At 50.3% G+C, this 14,020-nt stretch overlaps 1 protein-coding gene across 3 annotated transcripts in view; it reads left to right on the forward strand.

Annotated features, from left to right (window-relative positions):
* Window positions 1–14,020, forward strand: part of DLGAP3 (DLG associated protein 3) — a 57,030-nt gene that overhangs the window by 4,948 nt on the left and 38,062 nt on the right. Inside the window, exon 1 of one of the 3 annotated variants that reach the window (XM_023633767.2) lies at window positions 5,220–5,455. The exons of the other annotated variants lie outside the window; for them this stretch is intronic. The gene's annotated coding sequence lies outside the window, so the exon portion shown is untranslated. Of the gene's footprint in view, window positions 1–5,219; window positions 5,456–14,020 lie in introns of those variants that run through there. 3 annotated transcript variants of the gene reach the window in all.

A 14,020-nucleotide genomic window follows, 5' to 3' on the forward strand; every position in this document is an offset into this window, starting at 1 on the left:
GATGTTGTGGATGTGAGCTCTCTTCTTAAAGATAGTTTTTAGTGTAACAAGCTTATGGGTACTGGCACCAGCCTTTCTCCTACTGGATCCCAGAAGTTCAGGCTCAAGGCAGTGCTGGATTAGGAGAGCTAGGTTTTTCTGGTTAGGTCTGGGGTGGATAGAGCTCAGAAGTTCAGGATAATTTGATTGACCACATGTCATCCCCCTGCCCACCACACTTTGGAATATAGGACAGAGGATAGTGAAATGTTTTGCAGGCCTGTTTCATTCTCTGCCTACTCCAGCCACAGCTCAGAGCAGCATTTTGGAGAGACTTTTGTTAGGGAGGAAGATTTCCAAGCAAAGGATTTAAGGAGTGTATGTGTGGGGTTGTTCAATGCCATGAGCAGAGAAGGAGAAGGCTACTGGAGATGGGACAGTGGGGAAAGAGGAAGATCAGGGGAAGAAAAAATATTTAAATTGGGGGATAGGGTCTGGGTTTCAATCCTCAACTCCCTTGGAAACCTTTTCCCCACTAACCTAGGGTCAGGGTCATCTCAATTTTCTGGGTTCTTATGCTCTGTCTTTGTAACTCTGAAGGGAATAGGGCAAGGAGTTATTTCTCCAGGTCTCTTCCCTTGTCATCCCAGGGAGATGAGAGCCAAATGTCAGGACATGCAGATGAGACTGTGGGGGAACAACAGGCAGGAGGGGTTGATGGCAGCTTCACCTCCCCATCCCCAAGAGCACAATCAAATATTCAAATGGAATCCTTCTTGAGGGGAGAGGAAGGAGAGGGTTTCCAGATGATGCTGGGCAAAAATTGGGTGTGGCAGAGAGTTCAAGAAAAGGGGGAGGTATCTAGGGACCCCAAACTGAACCAGTTCATCTCTTCCCAGATGTGATTTCCAGGTAATAAGGAGCCCCTCACCCATCATGTTTTTGATGTAACTCATCAAGATGATTCCTCCCTTCTCTAGCTGCTTGGAAGGAGCTGAGTTTTCCTATGCTGTGGGTGCTGGGAGGTGGTGGGTGTGGGTGTGGGTGCCTGTTTGGGGAGGGGAGGTGTTTGTGCTCCACTCAGCTCCCTTGGTTACATAACAGCTTTGATAAGACTTTACTTTGGAGCTGCTGCTACTGCCTGAAGCAATCACCCCTCCACCCCCACACGGAATGCTGGATGTCCACCCCCTTCTCCCTGGCCCCTTCGAGAGTCCTGCCATTCATGGTCCAGTGTTCCAGCAGCTGCTTTCCTGCTATGAAGTGTCTTCAGCTTGCCTCCCTGCTCCCTACTCAGCTCTTGCATTTAAATACTTGCTTTTTTTGTTATCTTGAGCCTAGGTCACCCTATTTACATTTTTAAGCCTCCAGGTCTATGCTTCCTTGGCAGGGCCCTGGGGCTGCGATGAGAGGGGTTCACTGAACATCATGAAGCTGCTTTCTAGGGAAAAAGAGTGGCATCCTCCGAGGTTTTAGGGCCCAGAGATAATTTTCTGACTCTTCCTTCCTCTGCCCCAATAACTGTTTTGGAGTCTGAGATCAGTGGACCATAGTCAGAGGTACTGGGAGGAAGAACTCTGGCCTTGACATTTTCTCTTCATTTCCCCTTTTAGAATTAAAGAGTTATATATATATATATGGGTTTGGGGGTGGGGGCTGCCTCTTGGGTGGGAAAAGGTGCATCTACTCCCTGAGGTGCACCTACTTCATTGTTACCCGCCCCCCGCAGTTGTCTGAGGAAATATTGGTTATTCCACGCATGGGACAAGGGGATAACAGAGCCCTTTATTAAAAGGACTGTTTTTTTTCTTTTTCTGAGGAGGGGTGGGAATGGAGTGAGTCCAGGAGTGGGGCATATCCTATTGAGGATAGGGATAACTTTCCACGTGGCGAAGTGGGAGATTGGCAAGACGAAAGAGCAAATGCAAACTTGTGATGTCACTTGGAGAGAATATGGACTCCTGGCTTTGTGCACAGGGTAGAAGCCAGAGGAGGGGCTGGATATCTCTGTGATTCCAGTGCACATGCATGTGTACTTCTGCCTAGGAGTGGGCATATGACTATGTATGTACTGTGTACATGCATGTGTGTGAGTATGCTGTGTGAATGTGTACAAGCACACTTATGAGTTTGTGTATAAGTGTGGACACATATATACATGTGTATATATGTGTATGACTCTATGTGTGCATCCATGTATATATGTGACTTGAAGGTAATTACTTAAATCTGTGTGTGTGTATGTGTGGAGTACTCACTCAATGATGCATAGATGTGTGTGAGTATGCATGTGAGCTTGTATTTGGGGCACATATATGCACACATGACTTAACAACATACAAATATATGTACATAAGTTGAGTCATACATGTGAATAAATGTGACAGAGAGAAAAAATGAGAGAGCGAGCGTGAGAGAGGGAGGTTCTGACTAAACATTGGGACTGTCCAAAAGTTGTTTTCCCACAAACTTGAACTTGATCCATCCTGATGCCTGTGACTCTTCTCCATAAAGTAGGCTCCTTGAGATCTCTCAAATTCTCATGTCACAGGGACCCAGTTGTTCCTTGCCACCATCCATATGATGGGAGTTTGCAGAGGAGAAACCTGTGCAGGCCTTTGGGACAGCTGAGTAAGGAACTGAACCCAAAGCTGATCAGATGTTATGGTTCTTAAGGGTGTAATGTGGGGGAAGAGTATGGGAACTTGAACGTTAATATTATCCCAGAAATTTCAAGAATCAAGCAGAACAAGTTGGGCTTAGTGGGTGAAAGGGGCAGGGATATTATGGAAGTCCAAATGTGTGCATAACCCTCACACATACAGGGTATGTGGCAATATGTATGTACATGTGCATGTGTACATTACTTGTCTGTGCCTTAATGTACATATCTCAACATAAATATGCTTTCTAACATGTACATACATGAACAAATCTACAGGGTTGTATATACCAACATAGGGATTTGTCAACATGTACACACAGATCCATATGATCAGAGTATGCAAAAATATGTGGGCACATGCTAACATTGGCCTGTTTGCAACTCGTGACCACTTACAGCTGCACCTCACTCACCCAGGTTAACAACAGCCAGCAAATAGTCCCTTTGCCATCACATGTGCTTCACCCAATGCACCTATTCATTCAACCAATGTTTATTTTATGCCTGTGATGTGCCACATACTGTGCTAGATACTGTGGATGGTCCTTGCCCTCAGGTAACTTACAATCTAGAGAAGGTAAAAGCCCTGGAACCAAGTGAGGAGAGTGTTAAGGAAGGTAGGAAGACATACGTGTTCACTGGGGGCAGTGGGGACCCATGGAGGGCTTGGTCATTTCTGGAGTGGGGAAGGGAGGGGTTTGGTAAAGGATTCATAGGAGAGCAGACCTTTGAGCTGAGGCTGGAAGGTTGAACAGGTGGTCACCAGGTGGGCAGCTGTAGGAAACAGGAAATGTCCCCACTGGTCTCCCTACTTCCACCTTTGCCAGGCCCCACACCATAGATTCTCCCCCAGAAGCAGCCAGACAAGGATGAGGTCTTGCTTTGCCAGTGGCTTTCCATCTCACTCAGAGTTAAATCCACAGTGCTTCCTGGGGCCTGAGTGACAAATTCTGTGTGTACAATAGCCTCCAGTGACCTCCGTGGTGTCAGGTGCCCCCTCTACAAGGGCTTCCTTTCAGTTTCACAGAGATGCTGAGCGCAGTCTCACCTCCAGGCTGTGGTACTAGGTTTTCCTTCACCCTGAAATGCTCTTCCCCCAGACACCCACGTGACTCGCTCCCTCACTTTATCCAAGTCTTTGCTCAAAAGTCACTTCTTTGGAGAGGCCTCCCCCACAGTCTGTCTTAAATAGCCCCTTGTCATCCTAGCCCCTCACCCACTTTTTAAAGAAAATTTCAGCACTTACCACCTCCACTCTTTCATGTCATTGTTTATCTTCTATCTTTTCCCACTAGAATGTAAATTTCATGAGAACGGGAGCTTCATCTGTCTGGTTCACTGTTGCCCCCACTGTGTCCAGAGGGGTGCTTGGCTCAGAGTAGGCCCTCAACGCGTGTTGGTGAATAGACAATTTTCGATAGATCGCACTGGCAGCCAGTGAGGAGAATGGATTGAGCTGGACCAAGATGCGAGGCAGGGAGACCAGTTAGCAACCCGCTGTAATAGCTTTGGTGAGGACTTAGGATGAGGGCAGCCCTGGCAGTGGAGGTGGAGAAAAGGAGATGCAATGTGCAAACACATGCATGCATGCAAACACACAAGCACACGTGTGCACGTATATATTTTAGCCAGTCGGATCTACTATCTTAGTCAGTAGGGGAAGGCTAAGGAAGAAAGTAAAAGTATCTTTATGTGTATATGTGGTATGTATGTCATGAATGCCCCATGACAAGCTGGATACCCTGGCTGCCATTCTCCCTTCGTTTTGGATCTTGCCACCACCACCCCACATACGCCAGGCTGCAGAGGGCTACCAAGCAGGGGTCCCTCTGGTTCCATTTAGCCAGTGATACAGGACTCCTGCCTTAGGGAACAGGGATAGGGAGCAGAGTCCTGAACAGGGGGAAGGCTTTTAGGCAGTGAGAGCCACAGAGACTTAGAGACACACACAGGGAGGCATGTAGACCCTGGGAGGAGGGCTCAGAGCCGTGAGCTTGGGCCTGACCCAGACTTCCTGAGGCCAGATGTGGTGGGAGGCAGGGCAGCATCCTCAGACAGCATCTAGCCCCCACCTTTGCCCCTCCTCTCTCCTGTGGGGTGGTACCTTGGCCAAATATGGGCTTAGGAGTGAGTGGTCCCCCCAGGCGGTGATGTGAATTCAGGTATGGGGGACACCCAGGGAAAGGGGACCCAATATCTAGAGGACAGGCTGGGGGTTTGGTGGTAGGGGAGGAATCTCTCTGAGACTCGCAACTTTGGCTGTTTTCCCCTCTGAAGAGAGCATGGAGACTTGAGCTTGTGTTGCTGAATGAGGAACTGAGGTTAGACCTCAGGCAGGACCAGTCAGCTGCTAGGGTGAAGGGACTGAGACTTAGTACTCTGTGGGGAAATCTGGGAGGGGTGCTGGTGAGAAAAGGGGGAGGAAGTGGGAGTTGTGGGTCAGTCCCGCCAGGATGCCAGTCTCTGACCTCTGTTAGGTGTGGTGGGGGCATTAAAGCCTGAAATCCTCTTTGAGAGTTCCTCCCCCAGACATCCAAGCCTGCGCCAGGGTTGCCTCCTTCCCGAGGCCGGTGTTAGAGCCCCTTGTAGTTTCTGGGGTGTATGGGGGCCTTCTGCCAATCTCCTCGCTCATCCGGACTAGGGGCGGGGGCGCTGCAGCCGATCCCCTCCCACCTGGGCTCTGAGCATGGGGGTTGGGCCGAAACAGCCGCCAGAGCCGCCCACCTGCCCGCGGTGTCATGGCAACGACTCTGCCCACGTGGACGATGAGGAAAGGGAGGAGAAGAGAGGAGAGGAGACATCACGACCGACGTGAGGATGGGAAGGGGCTCCTCAGGGACCTGCGTGTTGGAACCCCCAGCCCTTCAGCTTGGCTGGGCCCTAGCACCTTTCACTCCAGGGCCCAGGGCGGGGTGGGGCTTGTGCTCCAGTCCTGGCCTCAGAGTGTGCATGTCCTTGAGTGTCCTGAGTGATGATGACCTTGGCCTCCTGCGCTGGGGGCCCCGGGGGTCCTGGGGAGATGGGGCTTTGGCACGTCCAGGCCTTTCCTTCTTTCCCCACCGCAAGTCGGGGATGGTGCCTGGGGCTGAGGGGATGAGAGCCCGACCTACTTATCCATTTTCTCACTATTTTTCAAAAGGAATATGACCCACTTTTCAGCCAATCGGACTGGGGCCTCTTCCCCGGCTGATTCCCTGAGCCCCCCTGCCCAGGCCTCTGCCCCATCCTCAGCTTATTAGCCACGTGCTGGACCCACTTCCTGAGGGAAGCAGGTGCACCTGCGTGGAGGGGTCCTTCCCTGCCCTCTGCGCCAGGCTGGGAAAGGGCCTGTTCTGAGTGGGGCAAGGCTGGACCAGGGCCCGACTGATCCCTCGTCAGCTCCACTTTTGGTGGACCTCACTGATGGCCATGGTCCTGGGTACTTTGAGTGTCCTGTCTGCCCTCCCCATATGCTCCCAGGACACACCCCATGGAGGGTCAAGAAAGGCTGTGGGGAAGGTAGGAGAGGACTGTATGCTTCCTCTCGTTCTGTATCAGTGGCTGCTGGTGGGCTGCCTTCTGAAGCTGCTCCATTTCCACGGGGAAAGGGAGAGCCTGTGGCACTGGAGAACCATGTCTGTCTGTCTGTCTGCCTGCCAGAGCTCTCAGAGAACCCTCCTAGAGGGTTCTGTCTGTGCCTCTCTTCCCAAACCCCTCCCCCTCTCTAGGATATTGGTCTGGGCCTCAGAGCCCCCTCCCTCCCTCAGCTATATTGGCCTGGGTTGGCTTGGGGGGTGATTAGGGATTTAATTATTTAGTTTCTCCAGCTCAGTAGATTAATTCCATCCATCACAGGCAGGCTGAGCCTTCTCCCCCTCTCAGGGCTGCCTGGCCAACCCCAGAGGGAGGGAGCATTATCGCTCACCTGGGCCTAGTATTGGACCTGGGAACAATGGATAAAGTTCTTGTTGGGGGAGGATTTGGTGTATGACGTTGAGAAGACGTGGGTGCCTAAGTGAGGCGAAATGAACATGTATGTCTGTTGTATGGGGATAAACATGTGAACACGTATGTAAGGTTTTGTATCTGTACAGCTTCTGTGTACAGGAGCATGAATGTCCATTGGATGAAAATGCACATGCATGTGAACCCTTGTGGGAGCAAGGATGTGTGTATCTGTGCACATTACGCAATGATGACAATATATGTGAGGACAGATGCCATGTGAGTTGTGTTGGATGACTCTGCCTTGCTGTGTAATCTGCTTCTGGATAATACATGGGTTACACTGTGAATAAGCAGTTTCGGGAACACGTGTGCCCATGTGCGAAGGAGGGATGGCAAGGGTAGAGGTTTCCTGAGGCTGAGTGATGAGTCAGGGCACACTGGGTGTCCACCTGGTGGCCTCATCAGACCAGTTTAGTCAGAGAATGTGCTACTTTAGACCTGCCAGGGCTTGGTCTCCTAATGGTTGAGAGTGTCGGGCCTGGACTCGGACCCAGATTCAAATCCCTCTTCCAGCACCTGTGTGGCCTTGGGCAATTTTCTTTCCATTTCTAAGCCTCATTTTCCTCATCTGTAAAATGGGGGTAATAATGCTACCTATTGCGAAGGATAGTTGCGAGGACTAGACGAAGAAGTGCATCTAAAGCATTTAACGTAAAGCCTGCTCAGTTGTAGGCATTCAAAGAGCTTAGCCTTAGACTTCAGAGTTGAAAGGCATCAGAGATTGTCTGGCCTGAAATGTGTTCAGTGCTCGAATCCATCCGTGCTTATACCATCCTGCGAAGTGACCCTCCCACCTCTGCTTGCATGCTTCCCTGGACAGGACACTCCCAGGTCTTCAGGAAACCCACCTCACACTGGACCAGCCCTGCCTTCTGGGGAGTTCTGGTGCAGCTGCAGAGACTCATTTCCCTCCTGCCTTCTCCTGTTTCTCCCCCCTCGCTATGCCCCAGCTGAGGGGTACTACTTCTTGATGGCTCAATCACTGACCCTAAAGTTATTGAGCACCTACTGTATGCCAGATCTTGTCCATGCAGATACAGATCAGATGAATCCTGGTTGTCGAGGAGCTCACAGCCTGCCAACAAATATTTACCCTACTGTGTTGAAGACCCAAGAGTAGGTAGCAACAGCTGTGCCCTGGGATTGATGGGGAAGGCACTCTTAGGGATGGTTTCTTGGAAGAGAAGATACCTAGACTGTATCAGAGGGCAAAGTTGGGAGGACAGGCCTTCCATATGGAGGGATCTCACAGTCTGCGCTGCCCATGCTCTCTCCCACTGTGGTCCTGGCTCCTGCTAAGCCCAGAAATCCAGAGAGGAGAGCAGAGGCTAAGATACACTGGAGGCTGGGGCAGGATCAGGCAGAGCTGAGGGGTGAGAGGTGCCACCACGTGAGCCTGGCAGTCAGCTAAGCACCCATCTCCATGGGGCCCAGCCCTGTGCTTGACTCCCCATGGGAGAGGCATAGAAGGAGGAGACGGGCCCTGGTGCTGGCAGCCCTGTTCCAGCTCACATAGAGAGCTTACAGGACAGTGTGCTAACCCAGGAGGCAGTCCTAAGATCTGGACTCCATGGCAGAACCGGACATCTGGGCCAGAGGGTAGGAAGGCCATGGGCCTGACCTGGCTGAGAAGCTGCTGCCCAGTGGACCTTGTTGTGGGCTTGGGATCCTACCTGTTCTTCTCTGATGTCCCTGGCAGGCTCAGGTCTGGCAACATCCTGGAGGCCAGGGCAGCACCATCCCAATACTTGCCAAATACATACAAATGAAAGAAGGTGCTAGGGTGCTAAAGTCGGGAGAAGCCAGCATATGAGGACATATGTGCCCGTTACCTTGGATAGGTCAGCTTATTTCCTCATTGCCACAACCTTAGGAGGTAGGTAGTGTTATCCCTATTTTACAGAAGAGAACACTGAGGTTGAGACAGATGAAACAGGTTGTTCATGGTCACGCAGTAGGCTGCAATATAATGGTTGGAGGTAGATGGTTGGCTTCCCAACAACCAGCAGTCAGGGTGCTGGGCCTCTCCTTCCAGATCTCTGGAGTTGGAAGAGAAACCACTTGCCCCGGCTGCAGGGGTTGGTGACGGTCTGCAAAGCAAGGGCCTCTGGTTCCTCAGATGCTGCCATCTTTGTTCGCCAGGGCTGCTGTGCTGTCTTCAGCATGCTCAGGGTGTGGGAGGTCTTCAAAAGGAGCCCAGGCTAACAGACAGTCCTGGATGAAACGTGAGACAATGAGTTTTCAGAGCACCCATTTCTGAGCCAGCCTGAGTCAGGGATGCCTCCAGCTTTGGCCCATGGCTGACTGAGAAGCTTTCTCAGAGGCTCTGCTTCCATACCTCGTGGATTTTAGTGGTTTCTCCTGAGTTATCAATAGCTCACCCTCAGCGCTGTGCATTTTACTTGTACTGTCTTAATCCTGTGAAATCACAAAGGGGACTATTCTTGCCTCCATTTGAAAGTTGAGAAAAGTGAACTTGAGAGAGATGAAGAGACTTCCTTAAGGCCACATGTCTAATAATTGGTAGACCTGAGACATGAACCCAAACAATTCAGCTCAAGGCTCAGAACCCACAGCCTCTCTCACTAGCTGCCTCTGACCAGGGTCCTATAGGAGTCTTGTCCTGGGAGTCCTGCCTTTCAGCAATAGATAGGGATGACTTCCCCAAAGAAGGCTCCTGGAGACCCTCAGGAGGGGGAGCATGGACATGACAAGGCAGAACAGCCTGAGAATTGGTTCTGTTCACAGAAAGGGAAGAATGGGCCAAAAGCACTTGGCCGTGGCTGCAATTAGGGAGTGTGGGGGCATGAGGCTGATTAGGCTGAGTTGTGTCTCATAGGCCCTTTGGTAGTCCTGAAGAAGGGAGAATAAGCCTGAACTTCACTTCTGGTGCCTCTTGGCCACATGACTCCAGCTGGGAGAGGAGCTGAGGCCCAGAGAGTCTGAAGGAAGACACCTCCTTGGGGCTGGATGGTGGACCCCGAGCCCTGAGAACCCTCCCCACATTCTCATTCTTCTTCTCTGCAATGTGGGGAGGGTCACTTTACCCCCTCTTCCTTCCTCTTTCCCCCCACTACTTTCCTTGAACTATGCAAAGGGGCATATCTGGAGAGAGCCAGATGTGGCTGGAAAAGAACCATCTTTACCTGCTAGTCGAGAGGGGCTAGATAAATGATGAGCAGGGCTGGGTTTGGAGGCTCGATTTCTAATACCAGATCCTTCAGGGGCTCTCCACAGCCTTTAGAGGGAAAAGAGTGGAGGTCCTTTCTGTGGACTGTTGTGCGCAGTTGTAGAGTGGACGAGGGTGGCAAGTGAAGACTCATTCATGCAATAGATATTTTTTGAGCACCTGTAGTGCCAGGCATTGTTCTAGACACTCAGAATACTGCAACGCATTTGACAGACGTAGTCCCTGTCCCCCTGGGGCTTATGTTCTGCTATGAGGAGATGTACTGTAAACATGTAATAGATAAAGAAAATAATTTCAAAGAGCAACAAGTGCTATCAAGGCAATAAAACACGGATGATGTAGAGTGTGCCTGGGGGATGGGGCTCGACTTTAGTTCGTGGGTGGTCAGGGAAGGCCTCTCTGAGCTGAGACCCAAAAGATGAGACAGAGGAAGCCATGGGAATATCTGGGGCAGAGTGTTCCAGCAGAGAGAACATCAAGACAAAAGCCCCCTGAGGTGGGATTTTCAAAGAGATTCCAGGTAGTGTGGGTTATTCACAGGCTGAGCACCGTCCAACGGGTCAGGAGATGGATTTAGACTTGGCTCTGCCTAAATGTCTCCAGTGTTTTGGAGCACAGTCAGCCCGTTTTCTGTAAATTTCCTACCCCATCCTCCAGGAAGAGTTGATTAAATAAAGTAGTAAAGGTGAATGAAAAGACCCTAAACCTCCCTTCTTCGATTCTCTTCTTCTTTCCTTCTTCTCTGTTTTCTGGAGCAGTGAGAGTAGGAGAAGGAGGTTTTTCTTTGGGGTCCTAAGGGCTGCAGTTGGGCACAAGGCATGCTGAGTCCTCAGTGACAGGACTGGGTAGTGGGGTTGAGAGATGGGGATGGGGGCACCAGCCCAGCTGCAGAGATCCTGCCAAAGGCAGCTGGGCAACGCCAGTGTTGAAATGGTCAGTGGGCTCTGGCAGAACTGGATGCAGGAGGAGGCGGGAGGCTGAGGGCAGAGTGCCTATCCCTGGGCACAGGAGTGTGGGCTACACGTCAGAGGCTCTGTGTTAAGGCTCCCCAGTAGGTAACCCTTTCACAGTGGACATCCAGCTCCAGCCCCGCAAACTGCTGTCAGGACAGGTGGTGGTGGAGGACTGGACACGGGAACTGAGGCAGAATCCTGGATATTCTGGTTAAGTCAACACAGGGAAAGGGGGCAGGTAGGCAAAGTCCGAAACTTTGGGCTCCCAAGGGCCCACATGGCTCCACCCATAGGCATGGAGGATCCCAGACACACAGGTGCAAAATGAGTTCCAGACCTCACTTGCTGTAAGTTCTGCTGTGTTGGAACTGGTATGGCATGACCTCATAGGCTCCAGTGTGAGGGGACTAGATGGGGCTGATCCCCAGCAAGAGAGCAACTGTCTCCCTTTCCTGCCATCTGGACCGTTGTGCCTAGCTTGTTGCTCTCCCAGACAACTTCATAGGGAAGACATGAATCAGTTAATATTTGCTTTTTTGAAATCTTCCCCACTGCCCAAGGCATCACTTTGTGTCAATCTCTAAGACACTGGCCTTTGTCGAACACACCTGGAGCCCTGGGTGCCCACGTTTGGACAGTCTTGAGTAAGAACTGCTATTCCCCAGCAGAATATCTTTGGTTTCATATGGCTGTCCCAGAAAGATTAAGTGACCTACCCAAGGTCACACTGTAAAACAATGGAGAAAGTTGTAGAAATGAAGGTACAAATAATGATAGCGACCTTTACTGAGTATCCACCAGACACCAGGTACAAGACTAAGGGATTTGTGTGCTTTGCCCCATTAACCATCACATCATTAATACCTTCCTGATGGCTCCAATATTATCCCCACTTTACAGATAAGAAAATAAGCTGAGAGGTGCATCACCTGCCCAAGCACACACAGCTAGTGAGTGGAAAGGGATTTGAACCCAGAGAGACTCACAACAGAGTCTACACTGATGACTGCTTTGATCCAGGGAGATTGTGAGTCGCCTTGGTCTCAAGAAAGGAAAATCAACTGATTTGGCCAGGCAGGGCCCTGGGGGAGAGCAGAAGAAAACACTCTGACTCCTTCCTCTGCAGCTCCTTTCCTTCCTCCATTTTCCATTCTTTTTCTGGAAGGTAATTGCTTGGGGCAGTGACAACCTCCTGGCGAATTACACAGCTGGTTTCCCAGTGAGATTTGTAACAACAACCCCGCCAGCCTGGCAGCCCCCAGCAAGTTCCGGTTTAAGAAACTAATTGCTGGATTGTGTAGTTGGTGCTAAATTGGGTAATTTCTTGGTGACGGCATGTGTGCCACTTCTTCCATTCCCAGATAGATTCGAGCTGCATCAGAGAATTTGTCACACACGGCACCCTCCCAGACTCCTTCACTCCCCACTTCCCAGCCAGCCACAGGCAATTGCAAAAGCGGCTGCCTTTCTGGGCCCAGAGGTTCCACATCTGGGCAGCTCTCTGTGTCCTGGGATAGTGGATAGACGCCTGGGTGCAGTAAAATGGGGAAAATAACACCAGCACCCAGAGTTGTTATAGGGCTTCAGGGAGCTTCCTTTAGTACTTATCTGACATTGGACTTAGAACAAACTCAGTACTCACCACACGGGGGAAAGGCGAAACCATACTCTGGTTAGGTCTAGAGTGTGTGGTATGGGTGAGGTTATTTTATTTGTTTGTTTCCTTTTTTTTTTTTTTTTTAAAGCAAATCCACTTTCATTACTGTGTTTGCTTCAGACTGACGTTTAATAAGTTCGGCCTCTCTGGGCTTGAAGCACAGGCAGGAGAAGAGATAAGGCATTGGAGTGAGGCAACACTGGATTTTGTTTCTGGGTTTGCCACCAACTCTGTGACCTTGGGCAGGTCAGTTTGCCTCTCCAAGCCTCAGTTTCTTCTTCTGTCAGTTGGGAGGAGGGGTAATGTCTATCCCTTGGAACAGTTGTGAGAATTAGATAAAATGTCCTAAGAGAAAGGATCTTGTTCTTTGTAGGCTCACATTCACTCAGCAAACACCTGCCACATGCCAAGCATTGTTCTAGGGGTCGAAGATAACGCAGTGAATAAGATGGATGAAATTCTTGCACCTACCTGGAGCTTGCATTCTGGTAGGAGAGACAGACAACCTCTGAATCATGCAGATTGAAAATGGTAATGCTGTAAGAGCTATGCAGGGACACGGTGCCTCGAGAGCAAACAGCAGGGGGATCTGACCTAGTCAGGGAGGCCAGAGAAAGCTTCCCTGAGGAAGCAACAACTGGGCTGAGATCTGAAGGGTGTGGAGGAGTTAGCAAGGCAGAGGTGGGCGGGAAAAGCTTTCCGGACAGGGGGAATAGGCCTCATGATGGGAGGGATCATGGGACTGCAAAAAGACTGGCCTGGCTGGAGCAGAGGAAGTAAGGGGGAGCATGTCGTGAGAGGGTGTTCGAGACGTAGGAAGGGCCAGACCCTGCAGGTCTCATTGGCTGGGTCAAGGCATTTTATCCTAAGAACATCAATAAGCCAATAAAGAGTTTTAAGCAGAGAAGTGACATGATCAGATTTGTGTTTCCAAATGACCCTATGCATTGGAGCAGGGGAAGAACAGAAGCACAGAGACCAGTTAGGAGCTTTTGCTGATGTCCATGCAGGAGAGGATGTTCTGAGGTAGTCAGATTAGTTAGCAATGCTTACTGCTGCAAATACAGAAAATCTGGCCGACAGTGGTTTAAATAAAGAGGAGTATATTCCTTACTGCATTTAGGCCTGGAGGAAGGCAACTGCTTATGTTCCATGCCTCAATGACTCCAGAACTAGCATTTCAGTGATTCTCTAGGCCTTTCTTTCATGGTGGCAAGACAGCTGCCCTAGCTCCAGGCATCACGATTGTATTCAAGCTGAGAAGAAAGGCAGGAAGGCTGGTACTAACAAGCTCCATCCCTTTTATCACAAAGGCAGAATCTTTCCCAGAAACCCTCATCATATTTTTATGTTTATGTCATTAACCAGAAGTGAATCATGTGGCCTCTAGTTATAAGGGAGGCTGGGAAAGGGGAAAGAGTTGGGCCTGTTTTAGCTAGTCAGCCAACAATGATTTGGTGGATATGGAAATAAGTGGACAGATCTATTCTTAGAAAGCAAAATCTACAGGACTTGGTGATGGATTGCATTCTTAGTCCCCTCCTTGCTCATTTTTCCTTCCTATTGATTATGTTTAGTAATGGGATGGC

The sequence above is a fragment of the Equus caballus genome, chromosome 2 (genome assembly GCF_041296265.1).
Source record: "Equus caballus isolate H_3958 breed thoroughbred chromosome 2, TB-T2T, whole genome shotgun sequence".
NCBI classification, from domain to species: Eukaryota; Metazoa; Chordata; class Mammalia; order Perissodactyla; family Equidae; genus Equus; species Equus caballus.